Raw genomic sequence first — 16090 nt, 5'->3', positions numbered from 1 at the left:
ATTAGGCATATTTTTGTATGGAGCATCTTATGGAACCCATCATGAACTTTATGGAGCATTATATGGGGCCATCATAAACTTTATGGAGCATCTTATGGGGCCCATTTTTTTTTTAAATTTACCAGTAGCTTCGGCATTTTTCAACCTAGGCTTTTACGTGAGTCAATAAGTTTTCCCAGTTTTTTGTGACAAAATTAGGGGGGTCGGCTTATACATGGGTCGGCTTATACACGAGTATATACAGACTTCTAAAGAAAATTGCCCCCAAGTTATTTTGAGCGACCCCGCCTGCTGTACCATCCTTGTGATTTACGAGAACGTCTCTCACTTCCTGCTAGGACAGCGGATACCCAAGGAGTAAAGAGAGAAGGTCCTAGTCTGCAGGGACAACAGAGACTTTAGAAGAAGGCAAACCAAGGTTTAGCGCTAGCACTAGTGTGAGAGAAGGTTTATACTACAGAACAGAAGTGCTGTAACAGGAAAGAACCTAACAAATAAAAAAGATTGTAGACAAACCTGATTTTGCTATCTATTCATGTCATTGCCTTCCATATTACAGTGAAATTTCCCTAAATTCGGTATCTGATAATCCACAATGACGTATATTCAGGGTCGAACTGGGGTGTCTGGGGCCCACCAGGGGAATGGACTCTAGGGCCCCATGCTACAGCTATATGCTAATATCTGTCAGTCGTTTTCCCCATTATAGTGGAGCCTCGGCTGTAAAACACAGGCGGCTCCTGCACATCTACTGTGCACCCCCATAACTGGAATGTATAATTACGGTAGTTTACATTAATGTGGTTCTTTGGTTAAAACAATTTGTCACCGATCCATGGGCTCTATAGGATAGCTGATCGCATACGTCCGACCATTAGAAACTGCACCGACCGGAAGAATGAGAAAGTTTTATCGTTGATAGGACACTTATCCCCATTTTAAAATGGAGCAGCATGTTAGATATCTGACCGAAGCTGCATTCATTCTCTTTGGGGCTTCTATAAAAATACAAGTGCAGCCACTGAGGGAATGAATGGATCAGTGGTCAAGTCGGACATGCCACTCCAGTCTAATGGGGATAAAAAGTTCCACATTTTGCTGAATGGGTCCAAGTAGTTAGACCCCCCCAATCGATACGTTATCACTTGTCCTGTGAATAGGAGATTACGTTTTTCCACAGGAAACCCCTGTAAGTGCATCTCTGCCGCTGTTTACAAAGTATTTAATCTCTAATGGAAATAAAGAATATTCTCCTAATTAATATCAGAGAGAACTAATGACCGTCATACACAACACAATCCACTGTACCAAGACCAATAATACCACATACAGGGGAGAAATACCACCACACCATGACCAGACCACATAGTACCCGCATCATATCACATAAAAGGCACAAATACAACCACACCATGACCAGACCACATATTACCACCACATAGTGACCAAATAATATGACATATTACCAGCATATAGGGACCAAATAATAACTCATACACGGAGAAATACTTCCACACTGTGAACAGTCCACAAATTACCACCACTTATTGATGGAATACTACAATACTGATTATGAATACAAACCACAATAATAACAACACTGTTATTACCACCAGTGACATTATACACAGTACCTCTGTATATAGAGTCAGTGTACAGGCAATACAGTGATTACCAGTGACATTATACACAGGAGCTCAGTGATCACTGGCAACATTACTGTCAAGGTTTGCTCAGCTTGTGGGATTAGGTAGTTCAGAGGTTAATGTGGATGGCCTCACTCTGAGATTCTGGGAGGCTTTTTAAAGCCTCATTGTGGGCTCATTCCTCATCGCTTATACTCAGACCCTTGGCCGAGTGTGTGTGACCCTGGTGTGCTTTGTGACTGTGATACTTTATGCTTGTTTGGTTTTGATCTGGTTCTGTCCCTGTTACGAGTTCTGCCTGTCCCTCTTGTACTGCGTTGCTATCTCTGTGTATGACTCATTGCCTATGACCTGACTATTCTGATTTCCCCTCTTGTACTGTGCAGCTATCTCCATGTATGACTCATTGCTTACGTTCTGACTACTCTCTGCTCGCCCGTTATCGCGCCGCCCTCTCCAAGTATGACCGCCTGTTAGTCTGACCAGAGTTCCCCTCGCTTCTACTCCAGGATTCCTGTAGTAGAGTCCTACAATCATCTCCAGCAGTGTGACACTAAGCCCCGCCCCCTGTAGTCACATGATCGTAGGTCCTTGTACTTCTTACTACCTTCAGCGTCGCAGGTCCCGTCTGCCTGAACTTTCCCTGCGGTATCGGACCCCGGGCCCTCCCGCTGTATTGGTGAGTCACCCTGCTCAGCCATGGCAGTTCGCCGGGGCTGACAGGATCCTGATATTTAACACAGAAGATCTGTATATAGTGTCAGTGTAATACAGTGACCACCAGTGACATTATACACAGGAGCTTTTGGAAGTGCATTGAGCAGCAGGGTGGTTTGCTGGTGAAGGGAAAAAATCTCTTTAAATCTTCTGCCTTAGCGAGTGTGAACGAGCTGAGTGTGACCTGAGCGTAAGTGCGAATGGTGGTGTGTGACTTGTGATTCAGTGACTTTGGATTCAGGGAGTTTGCAAAGGAGGTATTATTGAATTGCTGTTATATTTTATTAATACTTTTTATTTATTTTTACTTATCTTTCTGTCTGGTTCAATCCCCATTAGGAATGTGCTCCACTATTGCCAATGCCATCCAGTGTACGTCTTGCCGCATGTACGCAATCCTTGACCAGCCAGTCGAGGGTGCATACCGCTGTGCGAGATGTGAGCACATTGTGCATTTGGAAGCCCAGATACTGGATTTAAATATGCAGCTGACAACACTGAGCTCAATAGACAATATGGAAAGGAGACTTCTACTCACTGAGCAGACGCTCAATGAGATAGATGAGGGGGGGATGCTAGGTTGGAGCTGCAGGACAGTGAAGCAGTAAGATGGGTGACAGTTAGAAGGTGGGGTAGACGGAAGAGTGCCAGGGAGGCTAGTCCTGATCTGGCACAACCCAATAAGTTTGCCAAGTTGGCAGATGAGGGGAGTGTCAGTGCAGGGGTAGCACTACTGCAGCAAGGCATGCCCTCTGAAAGCTGGAGGAGTGTCTGCTCCAGTAAGGGGAGAAATAGGAAAGCAGGGCAGGCCAGGAAGGTGCTGGTAATGGGGGACTCAATTATTAGGGGAACAGATAGGGATCGTCGAACGGTGTGCTTCCTACCTGGCGCTCGAGTCCGACACATCGCTGATCGGGTTGACAGATTACTGGGAGGGGCTGGTGAGGATCCAGCGGTCATGGTGCACATTGGCACAAATGACAAAGCTAGAGGTAGGTGGAAGGTCCTTAAAGATGATTTCAGGGAATTAGGCTGTAAGCTTAAAGCAAGATCCTCCAAGGTGGTATTTTCGGAAATACTTCCTCTACCACGTGCCACACCAGAGAGGCAACGGGAGATTAGGGAGGTTAATAAGTGGCTCAGGAATTGGTGTAGGAAGGAGGGGTTTGGGTTCCTGCAGAACTGGGCCGACTTCTCAGTTGGCTACAGGTTCTACGCTAGGGACGGGCTGCACCTCAATGGGGAGGGTGCATCTGTGCTGGGGGAAAAAATGGCTAGAAGGGTGGAGGAGTGTTTAAACTAGGAAGTGGGAGGGAAGGGTATTCATTTTATAGGAGGGGAAGACTGTGCAGATAGAGACTTGGGCACAAATAATGAAAGTGGGGGTGGCATGGAGCTGGGGTTAGAACAGTTAATAATGAAATAGAGGTACAGACATACATAAAGTGCATATATACAAATGCCAGAAGCCTCGCCAACAAAATGGAGGAATTAGAATTAATTTTGTTGGAGCATAATTATGACATGGGGATATCTGAGACATGGCTGGATGATTGCCATGACTGGGCGGTTAATTTACAGGGCTATAGTCTGTTCAGAAATGACCGTACAAATAAGCGAGGGGGGATGTCTGTTTATATGTAAAATCATCCTTAAAACACATCCTGCGTGATAATACATGTGAATCTAATGAAAATGTAGAGTCCCTGTGGGTGGATATAAGGGGAGGGGGGAAAAATAATAAATTACTGATAGGGGTTTGTTATAAGTCTCCAAAAATAATGGAAGCAATAGAGAATATCCTCATCAAGCAAATAGATGAAGCAGCGACTCAAGGAGAAGTCATTATTATGGGGGACTTCAACTACCCTGAAATACATTGGGGAACCGAAACCTGCAGTTCCAGCAAAGGTAATGGGGTTTTGAAAACTATGAGAGACAATTACCTTTCACAACTGGTTCAGGACCCAACAAGAGGGGGGGCACTGCTAGACCTAATATTAACCAACAGGCCAGACCGCATATCAAATGTAAGGGTTGGGGGTCACTTGGGTAATAGTGATCACCAGATAATAAGTTTTCATGTATCCTTTAATAAGATGTGTCGTAGAGTGGTTACAAGGACACTAAACTTCAGGAAAGGAAATTTCCAATGGATGAGAGATTCTCTTGGTGCAATTAACTGGGAAAATATCCAGAGATAAAAATACACAAAGAAAATGGGAGACGTTTATTAGCATCCTGAATAGGACCTGTGCACAATATATACCGTATGGGAATAAACATGTGAGAAATAGGAGGAGACCACTATGGCTAAATAGAGCTGTAAGGGGCGCAATAAGTGACAAAAAGAAAGAATTTAGAGAATTAAAGCAAGGAGGTAGTGATGAGGCATTAAATCAATACAGAAGACTAAATAAATTCTGTAAAACGCAAATCAAGGCAGCAAAGATTGAGCCAGGGAGACTCTTTGCCAGAGAAAGTAAAAATAATCCTAAAATATTATTTAACTACATACTGTAAATAGTAAGAAACTAAAAAATGATAGTGTTGGCCCTTTCAAAAATAGTCTGGGTGAAATGGTGGATGAGGAAAAAGCCAATATGCTAAATGACTTTTTTTCAACAGTATTTACACAAGAAAATCCCATGACAGATAACATGATCAGGGATAAAAATTCTCCATTAAATGTCACCTGCTTAACCCAGCAGGAAGTACGGCGGCGTCTAAAAATCACTAAAATTGACAAATCCCCAGGCCCGGATGGGATACACCCCCGAGTACTGCAGGAATTAAGCACAGTCATAGATAGACCATTATTTTTAATCCTTAAGGCTGTGTGCCCACGTTGCGTTTTTTTAAGCATTTTGATGCGTTTTTCGGGGTCAAACCGCATAAAAAACGCCTAAAAGAAGCATCCCATTCATTTTAACACATTTTGGCCTTTTCGTGCAAATGGATGCGTTTTTTACCGCTAAGGAAACGCTTAGCGGTAAAAAACGCAGCATGTTCATTAATTTCCGCTTAGGTCCGCGTTTTTGGCTATTTCCTTTAGTCCAAAAGACGCGCGGGAAAAAAACGCATCAAAAATGCGCTGCAAAAACGTGCATTTTCTGGGAAGGAGACCCGTTTCCTGAGCGTTTAAAAACGCTAATGTGGGCACATAGCCTAAAGATTCCATAATAACAGGGTCTGTACCACAGGACTGGCATATAGCAAATGTGGTGCCAATATTCAAAAAGGGGACAAAAACTGAACTTGGAAATTATAGGCCAGTGAGCTTAACCTCAACTGTGGGTAAAATCCTGGAGGGTTTTGTAAGAGATTCTATACTGGAGTATCGGAAGAATAACCTCATGACCCAATATCAACATAGATTTACATGGACCGTTCCAGTCAGACTAATCTGATAAGCTTTTATGAAGAGGTAAGTTCCGGACTGGACCAAGGAAATGCAATGGGCGTGGTGTACATGGATTTTTCAAAAGCTTTTGATAGGGTGCAACACAAAAGGTTGATACATAAAATGAGAACAATAGGGGTAGGGGAAAATATGTGTAAGTGGGTTAAGAGCTGGCTCAGGGATAGGAAACAAAGGGTGGTTATTAATGGAGCACACTCAGACTGGGTCACGGTTAGCAGTGGGGTACCACAGGGGTCGGTATTGGGCCCGCTTCTTTTTAATATATTTATTAATGACCTTGTAGGGGGCATAGAGTAGAATTTCAATATTTGCAGATGACACTAAACTCTGCAGGGTAATCAATACAGAGGAAGACAATTTTATATTACAGGAGGATTTATGTAAACTAGAAGCTTGGGCTGATAAATAGCAAATGAGCTTCAATGGGGATAAATGTAAGGTCATGTGTTGTGAATTCTCTCTCTGGCTTCCCCCTGGTCATTACTGAAGATAGTGGAGCTGGTCAGATTGAGAGTTCTCTTTCTGGGCTCCCTCTGGTGGTTACTGGAGGTAGTGGAGCTGATTTGATTGACAGAAGCTTACCACCTGATATTGAGGTAGACAATTGGAGATCTGGGGTTTCTGATTGGGAGCTGACTCCCTCTATCCCTGCTATTGATTTTTTTCCTGTACCTCCTGAGGTCTGATGTCTCCTGCTCTTTCCCTGCATGTTCAGCTAAAAGGTTAATTTGCTATTCTTTTTGTATTTGATCTGGTTTTGTTTATCTCTGCTTTGTGTGGGTCAACTAGCTCCGGCTGGGGCTGTGCTGAATCACCGCCCATATGTTACTGCATGTGCCAGTTTGTTTTGTCCCCTTTTATATTGATCTCTTTTTGCTTTGCTTTCAGAATATACCGGAGTGCTGATATAGTGGGGGGGCGAAGTCATGCGACTTCAGTGTTTTTGTGCATCAGACGTGTTGGACTTTTTGCAGGGTATTTTGAGTGATTGCAGACAAAGTCTTTCCTTTCCTGTCCTGTCTAGTCAGTGTGGGCCCCATCGTTTGCTCAGTCTATTTATCTGCCTGCGTTTGTGTTTTCATCTTGTCTCACCGACAATATATGTTTGGGGGCTATCTAATCCTTTGGGGGTCTGGTCCTGGGCAGTTTAGATTTACCCTTTCTTGCTTTAGGCTTAGTTAGCTCTCCGGCTGTGCCGAGGCGTCTAGGATCATCATAGGTACGCTCCACGGCTACTGCTAGTTGTGTGGACAGGATCAGGGGTCTGCATCCGCTTAGTTACCAACCTCTTTGGTTTTCTGTGGCTTAGCCTGGCCTTCTATCCTCCTCGGTGACCCATTCATAACAGTCATGCACTTGGGTAGAACAAACAAGATGTATAATTCTGCTTAATTGTAAAACACTGGGCAAAACTGTCACTGAAAAAGACCTGGTTGTGTGGTTGAACGACAAACTCACATTTAGTGGCCAGTGTCAGGCAGCTGCTGCAAAGGCAAATAAAATAATGGGATGCATTAAAAGAGGCATAGATGCTCATGAGGAGAACATAATTTTATTTCTACATAAGTCACTAGTGCGACCACACTTAGAATACTGTGTACAGTTCCGGTCTCCGGTGTATAAGAAAGACACAGCTGAACTGGAACGGGTGCAGAGAAGAGCGACAAAGGTTATTAGGGAACTGGGGGTCTGCAATACCAAGACAGGTTATTACACTTGGGGTTATTTAGTTTGGAAAATCGAAGGCTTAGGGGTGATGCGGGGACAGTACAAAGACATTTCTAGTGATCTTTTTACTCTTAGACCTGTGACAGGGACAAGGGGGTATCCTCTACGTCTGGAGGAAAGAAGGTTTAAGCATAATCACAGATGCGGATTCTTTACTGTAAAGCGAGCAGGCTCGGACTGGCCCACCGGAGAACCGGAGTATTCTCCGGTGGGCCCGGGCACTGACAACTGCTGGCATACTGGCCAGCAAGTGCCTAGGGCCCCCACTGCTCCAAGGGCCCCCAAGTCAGTGGGTATGGGGCCCCTGAGTCAAGGGGGCCTGCCCTGTGCCAGCTAGCAGCAGCAGGAGATAAGTTTCTGTCCCCGCTGCTAAAACGAAATGAATATTCACGCTTCTCCACGCCTCTATGGGTGTGGAGAGGCGTGAATACCATTCCTCTTTAATAGCGGGCAGCCCATCCCCAGCACCGCACCACACACACAGCACCGCATCACTCACACTCACACACAGCTCCACATACACACGCAGACACACAGTACACCTCACCTCCCCGCAGCCGCAGCACATCCCGGCTTCCTGCTTTCTGGGCGTTTCCTGTCTGACAGCCCAGCTGGATGACGTCATCATCCAGCGTGCTGTCTCAGAGAGAAAGCTGCAGGAGAGAAAGAGGCTTCCGGGATGTGCTGCGGCTGCGGGGAGGAGAGTTGTGCTGTGTGTCTGCGTGTGTATGTGGTGCTGTGTGTGTGAGAGATGTGATGCGGTGCTCTCTTGTGATGAGTTGCTATGTGAGTGAGAGATTATGTGGACCGGTGCTGTGTGTGTGTGTGAGGGGGTGGTGGGGAAGGACAATGATATTGGTGGTGGGAGGCAATGATGGATGTGATGGGCAATTATGGCAGTGGGGGAGGCAATGATGGAGGTGATGGGCAATGATATTGGTGGGGGAAGCAATGATGGCAGTGGGGGAGACAATGATGGAGGTGATGGGCAATGTTATTGGTGGGGAAAGCAATGATGGTGATGGGCAATGATATTGGTGGGGGGAGGCAATGATGGTAGTGGGGAGACAATGATGGAGGTAATGGGCAATGATATTGGAGGGAGGAGGCAATAATGGAGGTGATGGGCAATGATGGTGGTGGGAGGCAATAATGGAGGTGATGGGCAATGATTGCAGTGGGAAGGCGATGGAGGTGATGGGCAACGATGGAGGTGATGGGTAATGATGGAGGTGATGGACAATGATGGAGGTAATGGGCAATGATGGAGGTGATGGACAATGATATTGGTGGTGATGCAATAATGGAGGTGATGGGCAATGATGGTGGTGGGCAATGATGGAGGTGATGGGTAATGATGGAGGTAACGGGCAATGATGGCAGTGGAGGAGACAATGATGGAGGTGGTGGGCAATATTGGTGGGGGAAGCAATGATGGAGGTAATGGGCAATATTGGTGGGGGGAGGCAATGATGGCAGTGGGGGAGACAATGATGGAGGTGATGGGCAATGATGGTGGTGGGCGGAGGCAATGATGGAGGTGATGAAATGGACAATGATGGTGGGGAGGAGGCAATGATTGAGGTGATGGAATTGGGAGTGATGGGGTGGTGGGGGAGAATGATAGGGGTGGTTGGGGAGAAGGCATCGATGGAGGTGGTGAGGGGCTGCATTATACTTTATGAGGGGGCTACATTATATTCTGATGGGGACTGCATTATTAGGGGACTACATTATATTCTGGGGGGCTACATCATACTATATGAGGGGGCTACAGTATACTCTATGGGGGGCTGCATTATATTCTTTGGTGGGGCAGCATTATTCTCTCAGGGGACAACATTATATTCTGGGGGGCTACATCATACTATATGAGGGGGCTACAGTATACTCTATGGGGGGCTGCATTACATTCTGTGGTGGGGCTGCATTATTCTCTCAGGGGACTACATTATATTCTGGGGGGGCTACATCATACTATATGAGGAGGCAGCATTATGCCCTATTAGGGGGCTACAGTATACTCTATGGGGAGGCTGCATTATATTCTGTGTTGGTGCTGTATTATACTATATGAGGGGGGCTGCATTATGCCCTATGAGGGTGCTACATTATATTCTATGGTGGGGACTGTGATATACCTTATGAGGGGGTTGCATTAAATTTTGTGGGGTGCTGCATTATACCCTATGATGGAGGCTACATTATAATCTATGAGAGCGGCTACATTATATTCTATGAGGGGGCTACCCCTCTATGATTCTACCCCAACCCCTGCTACATAATTAAGACGTGTACTACCTTATATTATACCCTGATATTAGTGTGTTTTACCACACAATTGGTTGTCTTGTATTTATTTCTATGTAGCTACATAGTGGGCCCCAAGAATGATTTTCTCTGGTGGGCCCAAGGTGCTCCAGTCAGACGCTGGCAGTGAGACTATGGAACTCTCTGCTATATGATGTTGTAATGAGTGATTCCCTACTAAAATTTAAGAAAGGCCTGGATGCCTTTCTTGAAAAGTATAATATTACAGGTTATGTACACTAGTTTCCTTGATATTGTGTTGATCAGGGAGCTAGTCTGATTGCCCTATGTGTAGCCGGAAAGAATTTTTTTCCCCACTGTGAAGCTTACTGTTTGCCATATGGGTTTTTTTTGCCTTCCTCTGGATCAACATGTTAGGGCAGGTTAGGATAGGATATGGGTTGAACTAGATGGACCTAAAGTGACACTATGACACTTTTCATTCTCTACTCAACCCAAGAGTACAGGCCCCAACCACGGAGCTCTGAGCTGACGATCTGGCCAATTACTTCAAAGAAAAAATTGACCAGATCCGACAGGAAATTATCTCCCAATCACCTCATACCATGCACTGTCCTCCCTCCCCCACTGCATCTAGCTCACTCTCTGATTTTGAACCAGTCACAGAAGTAAACAGGCTCCTTGCATCTTCTCGCCCAACCACTTGCACCAGTGACCCATTTCCGTCACATCTCCTCCAGTCCCTTTCCCCTGCTGTCACCCCTCACCTAACTAAAATATTTAACCTCTCTCTCTCTCTCTCTCTCTTCTGGTATCTTTCCCTCCTCATTTAAGCATGCCATCATACATCCACTACTTAAAAAACCATCCCTCGACTAAAACTGTGCCGCTAACTATAGACCTGTCTCTAATCTTCCCTTCATCTCTAAACTCCTGGAACGCCTGGTCCACTCCCGTGTTATCCGCTATCTCTTTTATAACTCTCTTCTCGACCCTTTCCAATCCGGTATCCGCTCTTTACACTCTACTGAAATTGCCCTCACTAAAGTCTCTAATGATCTACTAACAGCTAAATCAAATGGTCATTACTCCATGCTAATTCTCTTGGATCTCTCTGCAGCATTCGACATTGTGGATCATCAGCTCCTCCTCACTATGCTCCGTTCCATTGGCCTCAAGGACACGATTCTCTCCTGGTTCTCCTATCTCTCTGACCGCTCCTTTACTGTATCTTTTGCCGGTTCCTCCTCCTCTCACCTTCCCCTTACTCTTGGGGTTCCTCAAGGATCAGTCTTAGGCCCCTCCTCTTCTCTTTGTACACTGCTCCTATTGGTCAATCAGTAGATTTGGTTTCCAGTACCATCTCTATGCTGATGACACCCAATTATACGCTTCTTCTCCTGACATCACACCAGCCTTTCTAGAAAACACCGGCGATTGTCTAAACGCTGTGTCTAACATCATGTCCTCACTATATCTGAAACTGAACCTGTCAAAGACTGAACTCCTTGTGTTTCCTCCCGCTACTAATGTACCTATACCCGACATTGCCATTTCCGTGTGTGGTTCCACTATTGCTCCCCAGCAACATGGACGCTGTCTTGGGGTCATACTTGACTCCGAGCTTTCCTTTGCCCCCCCACATTCGATCACTGGCTCGCTCTTGTCATCTGCACCTCAAAAACGTTTCTAGAATTCGACCTTTTCTTACTTTTGACTCTGCAAAAACTCTTACTGTTTCTCCTATTCATTCTCATCTCGACTATTGTAACTCTCTTCTAATCAGTCTCCTTCTTACCAAACTCTCCCCTCTCCAATCTGTCTTGAATGCTGCAGCCAGGATCATATTCCTCACCAATCGTTACACCGATGCCTCTACCTTGTGCCAGTCATTACACTGGCTACCCATCCACTCCAGAATTCAGTATAAACTTATTACCCTTATCCACAAAGCCCTCCATGGCTCAGCACCACCCTACATCTCCTCCCTTGTTTCAGTATACTACCCTACCCGCGCCCTCCGTTCTGCTGATGACCTGAGGTTAGCATCCTCAATAATCAGAACCTCCCACTCCCGTCTCCAAGACTTTACACGTGCTGCGCCAATTCTTTGGAATGCACTTCCCAGGTCAATACGATTAGTCCCCAATCCCCACAATTTTAAGCGTGCCCTGAACACGCATTTATTCAGACTGGCCTACCGCCTCAACACATTAACCTAATCTATCCCTGGGTGGCACAGTCAAAAGTTTTACCGTAACCAGGTTCCCCGCATCATGTTCCCACATGCTTTATGCATCCATTAGCCCTCTGTGTCTGTACTCTACACACTTTACATTATGGCTGGTCCAAACAATCAGGGCAATTGTTACCACCCACCTTTCGTGTCTACCTCTTTCCTCATAGACTGTAAGCTTGCGAGCAGGGCCCTCATTCCTCTTGGTATTTGTTATAATCTATGTGACTATTGTTATGCTGTAATGTCTATTGTCTGTACAAGTCCCCTCTGAAATGTAAAGTGCTGCGGAATATGTCAGCGCTATAGAAATAAAGCTTATTATAATTAAGTCTTCCTTCAACCATAAAAACTATGTTACTATATAGTGTCAGTGTACAGATAATAAACTGATCACTATAGTTTCATTATATAATAATAATAAAAATAATACATTTTATTTCTATAGCGCCGACATATTCCGCAGCACTTTACATTTCAGAGTGGATTTGTACAGACAATAGACATTACAGCATAACAATAATCACATAGATAATAACAAATACCAAGAGGAATGAGGGCCCTGCTCGCAAGCTTACAGTCTATGCGGAAAGAGGTAGACACGAAAGGTGGGTGGTAACAGTTGCCCTGATTGTTTAGACCAGCCATAATGTTAATTGTGTAACAGTACAGACACAGAGGGCTAATGGATGCATAAAGCATGTGGGAACATGATGCGGGGAACCTGGTTATGGTAAAACTTTTGGCTGTGCCACCCAGGGATAGATTAGGTTAATGTGTTGAGGCGGTAGGCCATTCTGAACAAATGCGTTTTCAGGGCACGCTTAAAATTGTGGGGATTGGGGACTAATCGTATTGACCTGGGAAATCTTTCCAAAGAATTGGCACAGCACATGTAAAATCATGGAGACGGGAGTGGGAGGTTCTGATTATTGAGGATGCTAACCTCAGGTCATCAGCAGAACGGAGGGCGCGGGTAGGGTAGTATACTGAAACAAGGGAGATGTAGGGTGGTGCTGAGCCATGGAGGGCTTTGTGGGTGAGGGTAATAAGTTTATACTGAATTCTGGAGTGGATGGGTAGCCAGTGTAATGACTGGCACAAGGTAGAGGCATCGGTGTAACGATTGGTGAGGAATATGATCCTGGCTGCAGCATTCAAGACAGATTGGAGAGGGGAGAGTTTGGTAAGAGGGAGACCGATTAGAAGAGAGTTACAATAGTCGAGACGAGAATGAATAAGAGAAACAGTAAGAGTTTTTGCAGAGTCAAAAGTAAGAAAAGGTCGAATTCTATAAATGTTTTTGAGGTGCAGATGACAAGAGCGAGCCAGTGATCGAATGTGGGGGCAAAGGAAAGCTCAGGGTCAAGTATGACCCCAAGACAGCGGGCATGTTGCTGGGGAGTAATGGTGGAACCACACACAGAAATGGCAATGTCGGGTATAGGTACATTTGTAGAGGGAGGAAACACAAGGAGTTCAGTCTTTGACAGGTTCAGTTTCAGATATAGTGAGGACATGATGTTAGACACAGCATTTAGACAATCGCTGGTGTTTTCTAGAAAGGCTGGCGTGATGTCAGGAGAAGAAGCATATAATTGGGTGTCATCAGCATAGAGATGGTACTGGAAACCAAATCTGATTCTTTGACCAATAGGTGTAGTGTACAAGGAGAAGAGGAGGGAGCCTAGAACCGATCCTTGAGGAACCCCAAGAGTAAGGGGAAGGTGAGAGGAGGAGGAACCGGCAAAAGATACAGTAAAGGAGCGGTCAGAGAGATAGGAGGAAAACCAGGAGAGAACGGTGTCCTTGAGGCCAATGGAACGGAGCATAGTGAGGAGCTGATGATCCACAGTGTAGAATGCTGCAGAGAGATCCAAGAGAATTAGCATGTAGTAATCACCATTTGATTTAGCTGTTAGTAGATCATTAGAGGCTTTAGTGAGGGCAGTTTCAGTAGAGTGTAAAGAGCGGAAACCGGATTGGAGAGGGTCGAGAAGAGAGTTATCAAAGATAGCGGATAAGGCGGGAGTGGACCAGGCGTTCCAGGAGTTTAGAGATGAAGGGAAGATTAGAGACAGGTCTATAGTTAGCGACACAGTTTTGGTCGAGAGATGGTTTTTTAAGTAGTGGATGTATGATGGCATGCTTAAATGAGGAGGGAAAGATACCAGAAGAGAGAGAGAGGTTAAATATTTTAGTTAGGTGAGGGGTGACAGCAGGGCAAAGGGACTGGAGGAGATGTGAGGGAAATGGGTCACTGGTGCAAGCTGTTGGGCGAGAAGATGCCAGGAGCCTGCTTATTATAAACAGGATCTCGGTATTTAGTATCAGTGTACAGGAAATACAGGGATCACCGGTGACATTACACACAGGAGATCTGTATATAGTGTCAGTGTACAGGTAATACAGGGATCACTAGTGATATTATACACAGAAGCTCTGTATATAGTGTCAGTGTATAGGTATCTTGGTATATAGTGTCAGTGTATAGGTAATACAGGGATCACCAGTGATATTATACACAGGAAACATGTATATAGTGTCAGGATATAGGTAATACAGTGATCACTAGTTTCATTATAAACAGGATCTCTGTATTTAGTGTCAGTGTACAGGTAATACAGTGTTCACTGGTGACATTATACACAGGAGCTCTGTATATGGTGTCAGTGTACAGGTAATACAGGGATCACCGGTGACATTATACACAGACGCTCTGAATATAGTGTCAGTGTACAGGTAATACAGGGATTACCAGTGACATTATACACAGGAGCTCTGTATATACTGTCAGTGTATAGGTAATACAGGGATCACCAGTGACATGCTCAGGAGATCTGCATGTAGTGTCAGTGTACAGGTAATACAGGGATCACCAGTGATATTATACACAGGAGCTCTGTATATAGTGTCAGTGTACAGGTAAAACAGGGATCACCAGTGATATTATACAAAGGAACCCTGTATATAGTGTCAGTATATGCAGTATGTAATAGAGGGATCACCAATTACATTATACACAGACGCTCCATGTATAGTGTCAGTGTACAGATAATGCAGTGATCACCGGTGACATTATACACAGAAGCTCTGGATACAGTTTCAGTGCACAGGTAATAGAGATCACCAGTGACATTATACACAGGAGATCTGTATATAGTGTCAGTGTACAGTTAATTCTGTGATCACTGGTGACATTATACACAGGAGCTCTGTACACAGTATATAGTGTATAGCGTGCGTGTACATGTAATACAGTGACTCACCAGTGACGTCTGTAGTTGAAGTCCTTCATCTTTGTTTTCCTTCAACCAGCACAGACCGCCGTCACTTCTTCCAGCCAGGACTCGTCCCTGCAAAAAATAACACAAAATCATCAACATCAATAGCTGATTGCTTCCAGAGGACTTTCCCCACTCTTTCCCTGACTTCTACACTACGTCAGATGAAGAAAAGCGACTTAGTGCCGCCCTGCACAGTCACAGGACCTACCTTTGGTTCCTTCCGTGGAAAACTGTTTCCTAAAAAGTAAATTATATTACAGTAATAATAATGTCCCTAATTGGACCCTAAAGAAATTATGTTCCCCACTTGTCATCATAAACTAATCTAGCATGTTCCTTATTCTGGCCCTCGAACAGAAATTAAGTCCCTCATCCTGGCCTCCTTTATTCAATAATTTCACCCAGCCTGACCCCCTATATTTTATCTTATGCCTCAGCCTGGCCCCCTGATATCCATCCCGCTTCCCCAGCTATACATACTGGCCCTCATATGTCCCTTGTCCTGCCCCATCATTTATCTCTCCTGGACGCCCATATATCCTTCCCGGTCCCTTGTCCTGGCTCCCCATATATCCATCTTGGCCCCCCATTTACAGTGGGGCAAAAAAGTATTTAGTCAGTCAGCAATAGTGCAAGTTCCACCACTTAAAAAGATGAGAGGCGTCTGTAATTTACATCATAGGTAGACCTCAACTATGGGAGACAAACTGAGAAAAAAAAATCCAGAAAATCACATTGTCTGTTTTTGTTTCATTTTATTTGCATATTATGGTGGAAAATA

This window comes from Dendrobates tinctorius, unplaced genomic scaffold (assembly GCF_039654945.1).
Source record: "Dendrobates tinctorius isolate UK_male_01 unplaced genomic scaffold, ASM3965494v1 ptg000145l, whole genome shotgun sequence".
In the NCBI taxonomy this organism is placed as follows: domain Eukaryota; kingdom Metazoa; phylum Chordata; class Amphibia; order Anura; family Dendrobatidae; genus Dendrobates; species Dendrobates tinctorius.
Note: the sequence above shows the minus strand (reverse complement) of the source record.